We start from the raw sequence: 18,068 nt of genomic DNA on the forward strand, positions 1-18,068 counted from the left end.
GCTGTTTGAGAGGAGGACGCAGCTTTATAAAATGACTCCGTAAGTATGCCCTTGGCAGGTGGGGCCAAAGGCCCCCACTGCTCCACCTGGGACTCAGGCGTGCACCAGGAGGCACCTGCAGCAGGTGACCCTGCAGCAGTCAGAGGGGAGACCCGGAGAGTTGGGAGGCTAAGGGTGTCAGGCTGGCTCTGGGCTTCTGGGGAACCAGGGAGCCCAGGCATCCACGGGGGCCTGTGGAGGGCCTGCCCTGATGTTCTAGGCCCCGGGTCTGGGGCCTTCCCTTGAGGGTCGTGTGTGTGTGTGTGTGTGTGTGTGTGTGTGTGTGTGTGTGTACGCATGTGAGGGCTGTGGTCTCTGCCACGACTGCTGACTGCAGGCTGATTTTTGTCCCCAAACATGAGCCCTCTGAGTTCAGGAACTCAGGCAGGGAGGCCTGTGATTTCTTTGTTGGGCATGAAAGGCTCTGGAACGGTGATTTGCCTCACGGGAACCACCGGGAGAGATTTTAAAGTGCGCACTCCCTGGCCCTACCCCCTGGCTCCCAGGGTCAGGCCCGGGGCGCCCTGTTTTTAAAGCCTCCCAGGCGGTTGTGATAGAGAGCTGCAGCCGAGTGTGCAGGCCGTCCCTCTAGGGGATGCCAGGCCTGGGCCAGTCTTACTGTAGGCACGTGGAGGGCTGGGCCTCTGCCTGCATTACACCCTCATACATTGGTTCCGGAAGATGGTCTGGCCGTCCAGACTCCCAGGGGATGGGAGGGCCCAACGTGCCCTCAGTGACCTCTTCCTGAGGCACAGAGAGACAGGGGGATGCCCAGGGGGGTCCTCGAGGGAGGAAGACTCAGGAAGGGGAGGGGCCTGGATCCTCAGGAGAAGGGATTCCTTCAGTCCGGGGCCTCCCACACAGGCCCCGGCTTCAGAGCCCAGGGCGCCTGCCTCCCGGGCGCTGGCACTGCCCCCAGCCCGTCCCGAGGGCGAGCCTGGCTCCGTGCTCACAGACACAGGAAAGGGACGAGGTTAAAGAGAGGCTTCTTGGAAGGTGAGCGTGCTCAAGGGTAGTTATGAAATTTCATCAACGGAGTTCCTTTTGAACATTTTTAATGTCTTAAAAAAAAAAAAGAAACCACTTAATTTAAAATGACCTCCAAAGCCCTCCTCATTCACAAGAAGGTTACTGACCTAACTGAGTCAACACGAAGTAACTGGCTGAACGTTTCCATGGTGGAGCTGGAGTCTGAGCTGGTCTGAGCGTGTCTGTTTCCGGCCTGGCCTGCCTGGGACGCACACCCCTCTCTCCTGACCCTGCACACACCTGCACCTCCTGGCCGCAGAGCATCCGAGCTGCTCACTCGACCCAGTTTGCTTAGCCAGTCCCCAAGTGCTGAATCTTTGGGCTCTTTCCAGTTTCTCACTATTATAAATATCACTGCTATGAATATCTCTGTACAAATTACTTTCTTAGTATTTTACTGGGAAGCATTTCCCAAGTGGAATTATTAGGTCAAAGGGCATGAGCAATATTACAGTTCTTGTCACACGTTACTTGTCGGTTTCCCAGAAGTATCGAATCTGTTTACCATGACACCAGTTATGTGCGTCTGTCCCCACAGCCGAGCGGTATTGAGGCTCCTTGTTTGCATTTGTGTGGACTGGTCAGGAGTGGCACCTTCAGTGGTCGGCACTGTGTGTTACGGCCATGACTGGTGGGGTGGGACATTCTCTGGAGGCCCCTGAGGACCTGGTGGGCATCGTTTGTCCCTCAGGGGTCATGGTGGGCTCAGTCCTGAGGGGAGGAGCTCACCGGGGCTGGGAGATGTAAGTTTCAGGTTCCCAGACTTTTCGGCACCCTGCTTCCCAGCAGTGGGGCAGCAAGCGTACGCAGCTACAGTTCCGGGTGTTCTGGGGCTGAGCAGGGAGTGTGCTTGGAGAGCAGTGGCACTTGTCCCGGGTGGAGACCGAGATGGCTCGCCTCCAGCCTGACGGGCTCCGCTGGGGGACGGCACTGCCACCCACACCCCACCCCAGCTGGGGGCTTTCCAGTGCATAGGTGGCCCACACTGTGTTTGCAACTGTGGGCACAGGGCTCTGTGGCACACTTGCCTGTTGCCTTGATCTGGGTGACTGTAGGGGAGCCGTGCCGAGTTTGTCTCCTGTGTGCCAAACCAGGGCTTTCACGGTGGCTGGAGAGGCCAGCTGGGTGAAGGCCAGGAAGTCTGGACCCGCGTGTCTTTGATGAGGTGCAAGCGTGGGGAGTTTGGGACAAGGAGTGAGTTGGGGAATTTTGACCCAAGTCGGGGTCCAGGATTTCGGCCTGTGTGTGATGTGGGGATGGCTCATCAGGGATACCAGCGGCTCGAGACAGAGGCAGTGGGGGTCACGGACACGAAACCCAGGGCTGGGACCTGCGGGCCGTGGCAGTGGGAGGCAGGGCCACAGGCAACCTGGCGTCTCAGAACAGGCCCCAGGAGGAGGGGGAGGACCCCGGACAGACTTGGCTGGTGCACACTGGGAACTAGTATAAGATGTGAGGTCAGCAGCCAGCGTCACAGTCAACGAACTCAGAGAACTCAAGGACAGAGAGACAGATATGGACCTTCCAGGCATTCTGGGTAGGATGGAGCAGGAGGGCAGTGTGTGCAGCAGGGGGGTCTTGGGGTCCCCGTACCAAGGGCCTGTCCGTGTTGAAGCAGGACGTGGGGGGGACGGGAGGACACGGGATGAGAATGTGATGGAGACCACAAGGCCCCATCTCTTGGAAGGGCACCAGTGTTCCAGCCTAGCCCCCGGATTTGGGCCCTGTTCCTCAGCCCACCAGGCCGAGGGCAAAGCCCACATGTTGCTGGAGTAGCAGGAGGCTGTCCCGGGCTCTTCGGGGTCCTCCGGACTTTGGGCAGGAAGCAGATCCTCTTTCCCTCTCCTTCCCAGCCTGGCTCGTGGGGCGAGGGCTTGCACGGGGCTGCGGCAGATGGTAATGGACGGAGGAGATGAGGCAGGTGCCCCAGACCCACCCGAGTGACAACTAGACCAAGAAGTGGTTGGGTGCAGCGGAAGGGTGGACTTTAGATTCAGGTAACCCGGTGTGGTCCTGGCACCATATGTCACTGAGTGACCACAGTTTAGTATCTCTGAGCCTCAGCTTCCTCTTCTGTAAAATGGGGACATTTCTCACAGGGTGGTTGAAAAGGTTAAGATGGAAAAGACTACGTGAAAGTACTCTGCCCAGGTAGTCGTTGCTCAGTGAATGCCTCCCGAGTGCCCAGGAGACAGCCGAGTGTCTCTGTAGGGCCAGGTAGGCTTCCGCCCTAGGACCCGGGCCAGGAGGAGGGAAGTCGGTGGAGGAGGCACCGCGTGGTCTTTAGTAAATCCAGGAGCAGGGCTGAAACAGAACCTCAGCTTCTGGTTAATCTGACCTGCAGGTTGTGGTGAATTTAGCCAGGTATATGAACAACATGTGAAACAGCAAGTGCATGGGTAATCCTAGCAAATGTCTGAGCCTCGGTTTTGTTATCTAAAAAATGGGTATTTTAGTGCCTCACATCCAGAGCTGCATGAGGACTAGCAACAATTCCTGGAGAGCACTAGCGCCGCTCATACACGTAGTAGGAGTTCTATAAATATGCGGCCGTGTGGTTTCTATGGCTGCCAACACCTCTGTGAACCTTAGAGTCCTGTCATGGTAAGGGATTCCTCTTCTCGGCCCCAGGGTCTAGCGTGGGGTTCCACGGACATGGGACAGAGCACATGCAAGGTGGTTAGTGCCCTGACTGGTTCAGTCTGTGGCTCATCGTGTCATCCTAGAGTTGGCTGAGGAAGGGGTGCCAGCAGCAGGTATCCGAGGCCCCTGGGACCTCTGGGGGCACTGTCAGGGGCAGGATGGGCAGGTAGCAGTTCTCGTCCTTCACATGGGGTATTCTGAGAGTGGCAAGAGCCAGCAGGTCAGCTCTCACGGGCTCAGGTCTCACGTGGTGCACAGTGGGGCAGCCTCTTCCCTGCAGGACCATTGCCAGCGTCAGGCAGCACAGAGGAGGGAGTTGCAAGTGGCCCAGCTCGGGTGGGGGTGGTGAGGATGGTGGTTCCAAGCAACCCTGTGCAGTGCAGGGGGAGCTGGCCCTGGGCTTGGTCGCTGGACCCATCGACTGCCTGTGCCCTGGTCCCAATCTGCTCTTGTGCACAGGGGACCAGGTGAAGACTTCACTCTTCTTTGGGGGCAGGAGGACAGTGCAGGGGCTCCAGACAGTGGGGAGAATCAGGCCGAGGCTGCTTTGGACTTCCCCCAGGGACTGCCCTGCCTGGGCAGCACAGTTCTGGGTGGACAAGAGGAACCAGGGTTTGGAATCCCAGTCTGTCACCTGCAAGTGGGAGACCTGGGGCAAGTGTACCCTGTCTGACTTGTCGCGTCCCTTCCTGGAGAATGCCCTCATGGGTCAGGCGCTGCACTTGTGCTGTGCATGCGTGTGGGGCAGAGCCCCAGGGCCAGGGAACTGGAGTAGTTACTGCGCCGCTCATAACTGCTGACATTCGGGGACTTCCCAGTGGTTTGAAAAGCCCTCCGAAGGGGAGGGAGGCCACTTGCACCTGCACGTGTACTTTGCAAATGGCCACCGGTCCCCATCCCCTCTGGGTCTGTCTGGACCCGCCCGGATCCTCTGAGCAGCCTGTGCCGCCCCTCCCCTGTGGTATGTAGTCGGGTGTGCACACAGCCGTCACCCTGTGGAGATGGGGCTGCACCCTCCCCCTCTGTCTCCGCCCTCCATTCCCCACTTCTCCCTCCAGCGGGCTCTACCCTGTTTCCTGGTCTGCTCCCCATTCTCCCAGCATTTGGGCCTCGCAAGACACAGTTTGCCAGTAGCCTCACCCCCTGCGTCTGACACTAAGTCCTGCCTCTCCAGCTCTGGCTCCTCTTCCTCCAACGAGACTCCAGAGCAGGCACTCTTTCCTGCACACTCCGAAGCTAGTGCGGCGGGATTGCTGATGAGCCGTTTTGCCCAGTTTCTTCTCCATTCAGTGCTGTCGGGGGCACACAGCCCTGGCTTTGGGCCCTGTCTCTGTTCCCTCTACCAGCCGTGTGAACTTTGCCTTTTGAAGCCTGTTTCCTGATCTGTAGAGGGGATAATGCAGGGCCTTCTCTGTGGGGCCGCCGTAAAGATGAAATGAGACCCTGCACATGCACAGCGCCTGGCACACAGTAGGTGTTTAATAAATGAAACTATTTGGGGTAGACAACAGGAAGAGCATCCTCATTTATTGACTCAGCAAATAGTTATTGATCTTGTCTTCCGCTCCAGGCACTGTGCCAGGTTCTGGGGGGTGCATCAGGGAAAATCCCCCTCCCCAGGGAGCTTATGTTCTCCTAGCTTCCACAGCCACAGTGTCTCTGCCATCAGCGACCCCCGCAGTCTGCATCACAGGCAGTCTCCCTGCCCTCGCTCCCCAGCCTCCTCCCGCCCTCTGGTCCCCCCTGAGTGCCATCTCCTGACCTGGCCTCCCCACTAAGCCCCACCTGTGTTCTGTCACTCACCCGGCACATGGTGTTCTGCCGACCACAGACCCAGCACATCCCAACTGGAATTCACTCCGTCCAAGCCTGCTCCTGCCACTGGGTGCCCTGAGGGGTCCCTGTCCACTGCTGTCCACCTGCAGACATGCAGCTGTCCTGTCACCGTCATTGATCATTAAAGAACTGTTCTAAAGGCTTTCGCTTATTAGCTACATCATTTCATCTCTTGATGTCTTTAAGTAGTTTCAGTTGTTGGCAGGTGAGAGAACGGAGGCCAGATGGTGAAAGACAGCCCAAGGTCACAGAACTGGGTAGGGGCAGAGGCAGGGTCTGGCGCCCAGGCCGCCCGACCTCGGAGGCTGTCTCCAGAGGCTGATCTGTTCCTGCCACTGCGCGACCCCGCCTGCGTCCTTGGGCTCACATCAGCTGGACCCGCCCACCCCATCTGTCCTCTTCCCACAGGCCCTGCTCAGAGAGAGGCCTGCTGCCTCTTCCCTCCTGGCAGGACCGTGCCATCCCCCCAGGCCTACAACCCCTGCGATTTCCTGTTACGGGGTTCAAGGCCAAACACTCAGCCTGGCCCGAATGACTGCCCCAGACTCCACTCCCTGCCATTTATTCCTCACTAGACACCCACCCTCTCCTGCCTCCTGAGTCCGCCTCCCTCCTCCCCTCTACCGTCCTTAGACTCGCATCCAGCCTCTGTGCCAGGTCTGCTGCAGGACCCTGCCCGACCCCCGGCCAGACGCCCTCTCCCTGGGCCCCACACGCTGCACCCTTGCTCTGGCTGGGCCAGTTCCTCCTGACATTGTCATTTGTTGTGTCTGCATCCATGCGTGTCCTCTGCTGCCCTGTGGTCTTCACAGGCTGGCGCCTGTCTTACTCATCCCCGGTCCCTGTGACAAACAGCCCGGGGAGCAGAGCGAGCCCTGCCACTGGAAGGACTCGGGCTTGGCCTGCAGTGTCACCTGGAGATTTGGGGCAGGAACCGACCCAGTGTGTTTCTGTTCTCCCACCTCATCCTGCTAAAGCCAGGACTGGGGACCAAGTCCCAGACGGTCGCATCCCAGGATGGCTGAGCTGGAAGGGCCAGTGGGGATCATCTGCATTAATCCTTTATCTTCGAAACAGACGGGGACCCAGGAGCGGAAAGACGCAGCCTGCCCACCAATCCCTCGGCAGGGAGCAGTGACTGCAGTTCAGGCCCCGGCCGCTCGCTCAGGGCGCTCTCTGCTTTGCTGAACTGTACTATCTTTTCTGTGTTCTTTTTCTACATCGGATGCCTACTATGGTAGCCATGGTTACCTCCACTGAAAACCAGCCACAACCTCGTAGCTCTGGAAGGTTTCCGTCTGCCCTCCTAGGGAACTACACGAACAGTGTTGTGTGCATTTGGCGTCCCTGTTTCACACTCTCACTCTTCGCGTTTGCATTTTTGTAACTAACATTTAAATGAAGTTCTTACAGAGAATATTTCTGGATTGCTTACTTTCTCCTGTTGAAGCTCAGGGGAGGCTTGTGTCCATCAGCACACGGTCTCAGTTGCCACTTTATAGTAACAGTTTGCTCTCTAGTGGGACTGGTCCTCCTCTCATTAACCATCTGTATGAGAATTTTGCTCACTTCCCTTACCTAGTTTTTTTAAAAATATTTTTCCAGATAGTCTTTACTGGGGCTGTCTAGAAAAGTGAAGGGCTGGGGGACCGTCCATCCCAGGCTGCCCTAATCGGGGCACCGACACCCTTAACTCATGGCTCTGACTTGGGAAAAGAGGCCTGCGGACTGGGTGAGACACACCAAGAAGGAAGCAGTGGTCGGAACTCCATGACCACCCCCCACACTGCGCCCCCTGTTCTGCAGTCTCAGGCTACAGGACCGGACACCCGCAGGGTGTAGACACACTCCCTTGGGATGGACATAGCTTGCGCCCATCACTGCCCAGTAACTGCAACCTCCCCTGAGGCTGGGTGCCCCCCGGGCAGCTTCCGGTGTAGGGCAGGAACCTGGGGAGCAGGCCGCCCCAGGCCCTGGGGCGTCCCCCCTCCCCAGCAAAGCTCTAGTGCAGTCTGTCCCCGTCCCTCCACATTTCTGCTTTGGTGCAAGAACGTGCCTCTCACTGCCTGTTTCCCGAAGTTGTTATCTCCAAACTAGCACCTTACCTCTTATTAGCCTACATGCTCCTAAGAACACTCACTCGAGGTACTAATTAATGTCCCTGATCCACCTGCACCGTGAGACAGACGTTAGGGACACTGTTAACGGACGCACGTCTTGGTGGTCACGTTGGCTTTCTCATTGGGACCCAAGCTCACACGTATCTGGCAACTGGCCGTCCTTTCCTTAGGTCGTCACCAAAGGGACCTTAAGAAACCCCTCTGCATTGTCAACTATCAGAATCCCCTTGGAATTTTGCTCTGAACTAAATGAAGTCTAATTTAGGAAGACCTACTATCTTTAAAACAGTCCTATGTCTGAATACATTAGGAACCTCTATTTATCCAAGTTCTTTTTATAAATCTCAATTATATTTTATAATTTTCCTCCCGTGGATCACAACTAAGTGTCATTAATATTAGTTTAAAACCTTTGATACCTAATCTTGCCATGGGAGATGAGATATCTTTTTCGTTACATTCTGTAAACGATTATAATAGTAACAAGAACGTTATTGACTGTTTTCTTTTTACAATATCTTTTCATCGGGAGATCTTGAACTTTCTAATTCCAGAGGTTTTTGTGATGAATCCCTTAAGTTTTCTCAAGGTCCCAGCACAGTGTGGCATTTGCAAAAATATGAACTCCGACTCTACCTTTCTCAGGCAGCAGACTCATGGCTGTTCATCAATCAATGTGGCTCGGAGGAACTTTAGCAAAATACCAGTACAGTCATCCCTTGTGGCTCACTGGCTTCAGAATTCATCAGACCTTGTACTCATCACATTTTGGTGAGAAAAAAAAAAAAGATGTTTCTGCACTCAGCAGTTGCTCAGGGCTGATGGCACTTGCTGGAATTTGTATAAGCCACACTGCTGCCCTGCAAGAGAAAATGCTTCATCACTCATCACTTGCTCGATGTTCATTATTTGGGCACTTGTCATGAGTTATGGAATGAATTAACAACGCATACCACACTGAGCTACCACTGTAGTTGGTCTGGCTTCATCCTCACCGAACCACAAAGTCGGACTCAGCGGCAGGGCCTGGGTCTGGGAGGGGCAGGGTGGGCAGTGGATTCCAGGCCAGGGAGGCAGCAGCCGCGGAGGTGAGGAGACCAGGAGCCTGCCTCGTCTGAAGGCAGACCAGTCTGTCTGGAGAACGGAAGCTGGATTGGCTTTGCAGATGCTTACAATTTGGGAGCCTGTGAACAAGGGAACGCGGGGAAGGGTTTTAAGCGGCAGGTGCGATGGTTGATTTGCATCGTGAAAAGATCACTCTCACAGCCGTGTGAGAACAGACTGCAGGGAGGCCGGAGGAAAAAGGGGGCGCAGATCATTATGTAACAGCTAACTCATGCATCTCCTTACTGCGTGCCAGGCACTGTTTGAAGTGGTTTACATGTATTAATTATTAAGTCCCAGGCACCCAAGAAGTCAGTGGCAGAGCCTGTTTGAAACCTGAGATCCAGCTCCGAGGCCACACTCTGAAGCATCCCCGCATGCAGCGGATGAAGTAGTTTGAATGAGGGTGGTGGCGTGGGAGGTGGCGACAAGGGGACGGATGGAAGAGTTGCATAGGATGTAGCAGCAACCAGACCCACTCATGCATTGGTGTTGGGGGGAGGGAGGAGGCCACCTGTGGCCACCTGGGACTTGTCTGTTCACTTTCCCATTGGGTTGTTCATCTCACCCCAGTCTTTCTCAAGGGGAGGGAGGGACTTCAGACCCTCTCTCGAGGGAATGTTCTGTTCCCTCGACTCGTCACGCCTTCTGCCGGGGCATGTGAGAGTGAGGGGAGCCTGCTCCGGGTGTTCTCTGCTCAGTTCTCCGAGGACGGGGTGGGAGGTGAGACATGGGTGTCCTTGTTATGCGAATTGTCAGATGGGACCCTTGATAAGGGGACTCCAGCAGTAGTGGGGGCCTTAGACATGAATGCATCCCCCTCATCTTATAGATTGATGTTGAGGCCCAGAAAACTAAGAGGATATGTCTGTCATCGGGTCAGAAGTCAGGGACTTAGAAACCTGGAACTCAGGTTTCCTGACACAAATGCATCTTTGGATCCGGTGATGATGTCAGCCAGTGACACCAGCCAGTGTCCGCTCACCTACTGGGGTGGGCACGACAGTCGTCCCTCAGTGTTCTGGCTTCAGAACTCGTCAAACCCCACACTCATCGCTTTTTGACAAGACTCGAGGCACTTGCTAGAACTTGTATGAGTCGCAACACCGCCCTGCAAGAGAAGGTGCTTCATGGTTTGGTGCTCTTTGGTTTCGGCACCCGTCACAAGTTGCAGAACAAATTAGGGATGGGGGCTGAGGCACCACGCACATTGCGTCAGAGCCGAGAGGTGTGGCGGGGCAGAGTTTAGAATAGTTTGGGTTGGGCCAGAGAAACAGGTACCGATAGCTCATGACGTTCAGGCAGGCTGAGGGGCGAGCACAGGGAGCTGGGACCCAGGCCAGAGAACCGGGGCGTTTTGGAGCAGGCGGTCAAGCAACTGAGGCGGAGTGGAGGGTGACCGCGGCTCGAGGAGCACACAGCACCTCCCAGGGCCCTGCCCGCTGGGGAACGGAGACCTCGAGAAGTCCATCTGAGGGCCAGCGCCCCTTGCCCATCTCCAGGGGGGCCTCAGAAGTCCAGATGAGTATGAAGGCTGGGTCAGGGCCGTCCGGCCTGCGATGTCCGGGTCCCTCATCTCATTGTGCCCCTGTCCCTGGGGTATGCACTCCCAACTAGCCTCAGGGCGGCAGGGGCAGGAGGGGCAGGGAGGGTGGTGCCTGCAGAGGAGACATGAGGAAGGTGGACTGTGATGAGGACCCAGAACCAGGTAGAGGGGTCCAGGGCAGCCTGGAGTTGAAGAAGGGGCAGAGGAAGATACTGTCCCCCCTCCCAGCCCTGCCAGCCCTGCTTGTGGTCTCATCCAAAGGAACCTGAAAGGGGGCTGCACACGGCCTACTCCCTTGCACGATCAGAGACACTCAGGGGCCCTCTCCTCCCTCCCGGAGCCCAGGCAGGGCAGCCACCTGGCCCCGTTCTCACTCTCAGCTGAGACGGGCCCTGGCCCAGGGCGCGGGCCCAGCAGAGGCGGCGTGAACCCTTGCCTTCGTGACCACCCACAGCACTTGTGCTTCCCTCTGGGTCGCAGCTCCTGGGGGCTGCTGCGAGCAATCAGTGAGACAGTGCATGTAACGGTTCGCACAGTGCCCGTGGTACTCAAGGGCTTAACAGGTGGCAGCTCAGATTACTAAATGTCGTCGTCACACCTCTGTGCCGCTGCAGACTTCGGACACGGCCCCACAGGTTCCCAGTTTTCGTCTCGGTTCAGCGTCACAGCCCCTGCAGTGGGCAGCACAGGCATTGTGCTGATTTAACAGGTGAGGAAGCCCCGGCGAGCCCAGTGGGTGGTCCCTGGCCACCTGGTGTGTTAGCATAACGGGGAGGACGAGAATCCAGCTTTCCTGAGTCTGGGTGTGCTCACTGCTGTGCTTCCGCTATAAAACACAAGAGTTTTACCCTCGTGAAAGGGTAAACAGTCACATGTCAGAGAAATTTAGTTCTGGAAGGTCGCCTTTGAGATCTTCCCACCTGCTTATTTTCATGGAGCATAGAGAGGCAACGTACTTACTCCAGGACACACATCACAAGCAATAGAGTCAGGACTCCAGTCCGGGTCTGGTGTTCTTTCCTCTCTACTCGCTGCCTGTGAGGGTCTAGGAACTTTATCCCCATTTCACAGATGAGAAAATGAAGCCTGAGAGGTAAGAGAACCTGACTCTAATCCCACAGCACCCCCTTCAAGACATTGATTCTTCTTCAGTGACCTGGTGGCCTTAGAGTTTGATATTTATGGACCATTAGCCACAAAAGGGAAGGGCCATGGAGCAAAAAGGTGATGTTTGGGGTAATAAACTTTGCCCATAGTTTAAAATGTATTTTAGGGTCTGATTTCTCTTGCTAGGAAGCTTGGTTTATGAATTCAGAGTAGGATTCTTTTAAATGCATTTTCCATTTTAAAGAACCATGGTTTTCTTAGATGAGGAGGAAAAAGCAGGTCAAAAATGCAAACTCACAAGGCTTTTCTTGAAAGGTTACAAATAAACTGTCCTTTGCTGGAGGATGCAAAAGCAAGGGCTCTGTGTTTGACAAAGGAGAGGGCTCTGCTGGATAAACCCTGCGTTATGAACACACGAGAGCTCTCTCCCTCTCTTCCTGATCAGCTTAACTCCTGGTCGCTTATCTGCAAATTTAATAACGCTGGTAAAACAAACCCTCCTGCAGGCTCAGCACAGGCCCTGGGCGCTCCTCCTCAGAGGCGCTTCCTATTTATAGCCTCAGGCCCCAGTCCCAGGAGAGCTGGGCTTAGCTGGCGCAGGAAGTGGGCAGGGGGACTTGGCTGGGACAGTGGAAGCTTCCCCGGGACTGAGCCGCTGTGCTTCAGGTCTGGGACTCCCAGCTCCCTGCCCTTAAAGTTCGGCTCTGCTTCTCTCATTTCCCTGCCCTCCTCCAAGGTGAATAACCTGGCTCAAAATTGCAGGTGTTTTTTTTATCCCCACATGCATTAGAGTGTGGCCACCGGTTGTCATCGTGGTAATAGCTCATGCTACACTAGGTGACTAAGGATATATCTGCTGCACGGCTTTTAATGTCATATTTATTTATGTATCAAATCCATTGTGCACCAATAGGATTTACTGTCTGCTTTTCCAACTGTGGTTGGGGAGTCATATTGTGGGTTACTAGGAGACCCCAGGAGCCAAAAGCTGGAGTCCAGAGGCCGCCCGAGCACCTGGAGGGAAAAACCACAGGGAAAGGGGGACTCGGCACTAGGGTGGCCTGGCTGATTGCGCTGCACGTGTCTCTCTCACCCTCAGCAGGTTTTTACGGGGCCACCGTTCATGTAGGCGCCAGTGGGAGGAGATTCTTTGCAGGACGTGACATTTCCCTGCAATGTGGCATCCCATCTCACAAACCCGTCCCCCGTCACTGAACTCCTGGCAAAGGATGCTTAACGATCCAACCTGTGAACACAGAATTATTGATGTAACTAAGTCCCCGTCAACAGACACCTGGCAGCCCCCCTTCCTGCCAGCTTCCCCGCTTAGAAATAAAGCTCCAACGAGTCTCCCCGTACGCAGACTTTTGACTCCATGGGACACTGTCCTTGGCTAGATTTCCAGAACAGGAAGTCTCGAGTCAGAGGTCCGTGGCTGTCGTCACGCGGCTTTCTCTGGGGGACAGCAGTGAAGCCTCTGGGCTGCAGAACTGCCCACTGCCTGGGCTTTCATTTGAACTCCTTCACTGTTGTTGGTGCGACTCCCAGCGGGTTACGTAACTCCCGGTCCTGCGTCTGTAAAATGGGGATAATAATAGTATCTGCCTCCCTGCGTTGTGGTGAGGCTTAAATGGGAGATGCCGTGTGTAGCTGCCAGGCTGAATAGGTGTGACTCATGAGATGCAATCATCAAAGCAGACCTTATTTTTGCCTCCCACGGTCTCTTTAATTTTATTCTGTGGGGCTGTTTTCCCCCCTAAACCTAGATGATGTTGGGAGAAAGTCCCATGGCTTCCCTGAGCATTTCTAGGTAACCAGCGGTCATTCATTCCGTCAGTAATTAACATGTCCTGTCCATTGTAATTAAAATGCTTAACTGTCAGTGACATGAACTCCTCTTGTCTGTCACGGTCTGCTGCAGGCCAGCTGCCTGCGGGAAAGGGGTGGGCTTGCAGTTCTGACCCTTTCCAAGGTGAAGGCCAGGAGTGGGGAGAGGACAGGAGAGGGGCGGGGAAGTTCTTCCCTGACCGAGGGTCTGAGTCGCTGCACACTCTGGGCCTTTCTTTCATTGGGGTGCTTCTGTCGGTTCTCGGAGACCATTCCACTGCTGGGGCAGCCCCCCAAGGGCAGCTCCCTTGATGTGCGTGACGCTCTCCGTCCAGCGCTTCATACGCCACTGTGGCTCCTTTCTCAGACCCTGGGAAACCTGGGCTCATCCACGCCCCCTGTGTCACCTCCCCCACCAGGACCCTCTTGGTAGGGGTCTAAGACAATCACATCTGGCCCTTGGGCTGGAACTTCCATTGGTCCACAGGAAATGATCACGTGTCCTTTGCCCCACAAACCTGTGAGCACAGGCTGACTCTTGAAGCAGCAGCACCCTCTTGGCCATCAGGGCAGCCAGCTGCCACCGCTTTTTGCATTTGTCAGGCCTGAGTCAGTTGCCCGAGACCACTGTGGCCACCTAGTAAGCTGTCTTAGGCAGCCTCCTTCAAGCACCCTTCACCCCTTGAGGCTCACTGGTCCTTCAAGGATCTCTCTCAAGTTCCTCTTAAAGCTCCAACAACCCTTTGTTCAGCCTCCCCTGTGTTGTACGTGCGGGAGCTGGGTCTGGGCTGAGGGTGCAGACCCAGCTTTCCACTGCCTCTTCCCCAAGTCCCACCTGGCGTCATCCCGCCACACTTTGGAACGTGACATCTATTAATTCGGAGGCTCAGCTGGGGAGTTCCCCTTCAGCCTCCTGTGCCCGTATTTGCTCTTAGGAAACCCGTACAGGAGCGCCTGCGTGGAGCACTCACTCAGCAAGCGGCAGTCGTGAGTGATGCAGTCTCGGGGGCTCTGCACGCGCCTTCCTTCGTCACCATCACACCTGGTTTATCCCTAGTCCAGCGGAGCCTCGGTTCTCAAACTTAATTCATTCCAGAAGCCTGTTGGAGAAGCGATCTGTTTGAAAACCAGTTCTCCTTTGTTGCCTGAGAAATGCGTGACTGACCATACAGGTGTCAGCCCGAAAGGGTTGTCAGGTTGAGAACCGATTGTTCGAGATGGAGGATGTTCGAGAAGTGGGGCTGGACTAACCTCGTTCTGTGCTGTGTGAGTTTTGTGTCTCCTCTGGTCTAGGCTCGGTTTTGGGGGGTGTTCTGCAGTGACTTGGAAAATAGACACATTGGTTTTAATCCTACCAGTGGTTACCCTGCACTTTCAAAGACACCAGTGAGGCTGCATTATCTCATTTTAATCAGGTGGAACACGGCGGTGGTCTGCGTGTACTCCGCAGTTATCCAAGTCGTCTGGCTGCCCACATTTATGCAGCCATGCTGCTACGGTGTCTGTCTGTCCGTCCGTAGCTCTTAAGAGGCGCCGACTGGGCTCTGGCTTAGGGCCCCCTCGTCTCTGCCCAACAGCCAGCTCGCAGTTTCAGTGCCTCTGGTCTTGTGTCCCTCTGTTGCCTATTTTTATCTTTCTCAAAGGTAAATCTGGGCAGTTTAGTCTTGACTTAAAACCCTCTAGTGGTTCCCGGTTGGCTGCAGGATGGAATCCAAACTCCCCAGCCTGGCTGGTGTTCAGAGTGCCATGTAATCTGGTCCCACCTTAACCTTCTAGGCCCACCTCCTGCCACACTGAGACACTGACTTACCTGCCACCACACTGGATTAGACCTTGGTTTTCTTTTTCTTCTCCTTCTTTATTAATTTAGTGATTTGGGGGAAAGAGAGAGAGGAAGAAAGATAGAGAAACATCTATTTGTTGTTTCACTTATGTATGCATTCACTGGTTGATTCTTGTATGTGCCCTGACTGGGGATCAAACCTGCAAGTGTGGCATATCAGGACGACACTCTGACCAACTGAGCTACCCGGCCAGGGCTCCACACCTTGGCTTTCAAGTGCACCAATCACATAGACTCATATCCCCATGGCGTTGCTCATATCATCCTCTCTGTCTGGAATGCCCTTTGGGCAGAGCCCAGCACAGCACCTGGCCCGTCACAGAATCTTGGTACCTCTTAAACTTCCCTCTCCCTTTCTCATCTGTCCGTCATAACCCTACTCATCCTTCAAGGCCCAATTCAACTGTCACCCTTTTTCATCCTCAGGAAAGGCTCGTCCTAACCTGACTTCCCTCCCTTTGGGACCATTGTCTGCCCCTCCTCTGGGTCCCCGGCCTCCAGCACTTGGTGTACCCGTGTTGTAACACCAGCACCTTGAAGCTTCCGGTCCCTCCTGCCAGACTGATGGCTCCTGAGGCAGCAGGACGGCGCTCGACACCTGTCAAAGGCCTGCGTGCACCTCTGGGCCCAGTCATATCCAGTCGCTGTTTGACCGGAACGGCCTTCCTCAGGCTGCATGTTTACAGCGTCAGGCTACTGGGCAGGGGACTGGGCCCGGCACCTTGGGACTTGGTGTGCAATCCGAATAGACATTCATTTATTATTCATATGCTTTTGCTTTCAAAGTGGACTTAGAGGTGGCTCAGATGCAATAAAACTGTTAAATTAGAAATAGAAAATTTAAGGCTCCACACGGAAACAGCAAGTTGCCAAAATGCCGGCCTTCCTCCCTGGGCGGTGGACTAGTCCTGCCGAGGGGAGCTGGCAGGGGCTTCCTCCAGCTGGGGCGGCCGCTGCCAGGGTCTCCTTCGAGTTGCTTCCATCCACACACGTTCCTTCCCTGCCCTACCTTCCGAATCATGGCCATGTTTGAAAATGCCTGAGCTGCAGCAAGGATAATTTAAATTCATGGCAAATACCTCTTCCCTGCAGGATGGGGACAGGTGGTGAGGAGGTCGTGCTGGTCCTGATGTGCAGCCGTGTTTCAGGAGATGATGAGTTTCTGGGGCTACATTTGAGGCCCTTCTTCAAGGGCCACGCGATAGCACGTTTGCGTCATACCCAGGTCCTGGTGCATCAATTCTCACGCGGTTTGCTGAGGTGGCTTTTTGATGGAATCCAAGGGCACACTTAAAATGTCAGCCTGGGAAGCCATTAGAACAGGAAAACTCACGCAGGTTCTGAGTAAACACTCACATACACGCCCCTTAGAACTCCCAGGAGCACACACTCTGATCTTCCCCATGCACACACGTTAGCACACCATCCAACAGATGTTCTTGTGCAGACACACTGGGACTGCAGGGCCACCTCACACACACACACACACACACACACATACACACACACACACTCGCCCGCCTGCCAGCGTACAGCCCCACTGGCTCCCCAACACCCCATGTCCTCAGGCACAGCCTCCGCAGGAAGAGAGACGTGGAGAGCCAGCGTCTTATTTCTGCACCTCACTCTGCCTCCAGATTTTGCTCCCTCAGGACAGAATCTAAAGTGTCTATTTAATAGATTCAATTACTTCAGGCTCCTGAGACCTTCCAAGTTGATTCTGATTGCTTTAAGGTGTCATAATTTGGGAATAAAGGGGAAGAACAGCCTCACATTCTTGAATGGGAAGTCTTCTAGGCTCTAGGCAGCTGTGATTGCAGCTTCTGGAGGGGCAGTCTGGAGGGCCAGGCTGGCGGCTTTTGTCTCTGCAGGGCTCTGTCCGCAGATCCTGGGCCCTGGAGGACAAGGCCCGTAGGTGGCACTTTCCCGAGCTGCCTTGGACTCTGAGGCCGGGGCCACTCCCTTTCTGCTGCCCATCCTGGGAGTCTGACAGGGATGCAAATAAGGCTCAGGTCAAGCGCCCCAGCAGGCAAGCAACAGCCCACCTTCTGCCCCTGCTCTCCACTGCAGGGTGATTTATTTTGTCTGCTCTGTGACCTCAGCAACAGTGGTGGCCCACAGAGGTTGATAAATAAAGAGGTCACAGCCTTTAGAGAGTGCCGATTCTGTGCCAGACAGAGATGGAGCTGATGGACCTGGCCTGTGCCCCAGGGGCCCCGAGAGACAGGCTGTGTCTGCGTGTGTGTGCCTGTGCCCTGCAGGAGCTGCGGGAGGCAGGAAGCAGCCGAGGGTGGGGCGCTGGACCCAGGCCGCTCGTGTGTGAATCCAGCTCGCTTCCCACATTGGCCAGCTGTGTGACTTGGGGCAAGATCTTTGCCTTCTCTGTGCCTCAGTTCCTTCTGCTGTGAAATGGGTATGATAATAGCACCTAACCCCCAGCCAGGTTGTGAGTATGAGAGGAGTTACTAATATAGGTCCTGATGCTTAGCAAATGCTCCAAATATCTTGTTTATTGTTTTTATTGTTAAAGGCAAGGCTGAAAGGCTGGGAGCATTTTGGATGGACAGTCCTGGCCGTGGACTTGGGGCAGCAGGATGAGGCCCTCCCTCAGCCAAGCGAGCCTTCTCACACCTTCTCCCACCCAGTCATGCCGTCAGGACAGCCGGCTTAGCACCAGAGGAGCCCACGGGGACACTCTTCCGGATTGGTTGGGGGCTGGAGCTGCTGCACCCAGAGAGCATGTGGGGGTGCTCACATGTAGTGTGGAGCCTCTGCCCCTCAGCAGACCCCTTCCCAAACGCCTGCCGCCCCCTGTGGATATTTCGCCCCCCACCTCCACGCACTTTACCTTGCTTTCAAGTTGGTACTGGTCACAGCCGGGACCTCCTCAGCACCGGAGACTTCAAGTTTATCTTTGTTGGGAGGTTTTTGCTCCTTTTAAATGTGGTGTGGCCCCTAAAAACGGCCTTGCAGG

General features: G+C 55.2%; 1 protein-coding gene across 3 annotated transcripts in view; it reads left to right on the forward strand.

Annotated features, from left to right (window-relative positions):
• The window catches only part of TUB (TUB bipartite transcription factor), an 80,042-nt gene that overhangs the window by 36,542 nt on the left and 25,432 nt on the right, over window positions 1-18,068 (forward strand). The window lies entirely within an intron of this gene.

This window comes from Artibeus jamaicensis, unplaced genomic scaffold (assembly GCF_021234435.1).
Source record: "Artibeus jamaicensis isolate MK-2021 breed Jamaican fruit bat unplaced genomic scaffold, CSHL_Jam_final contig_797, whole genome shotgun sequence".
Classification (NCBI taxonomy): domain Eukaryota; kingdom Metazoa; phylum Chordata; class Mammalia; order Chiroptera; family Phyllostomidae; genus Artibeus; species Artibeus jamaicensis.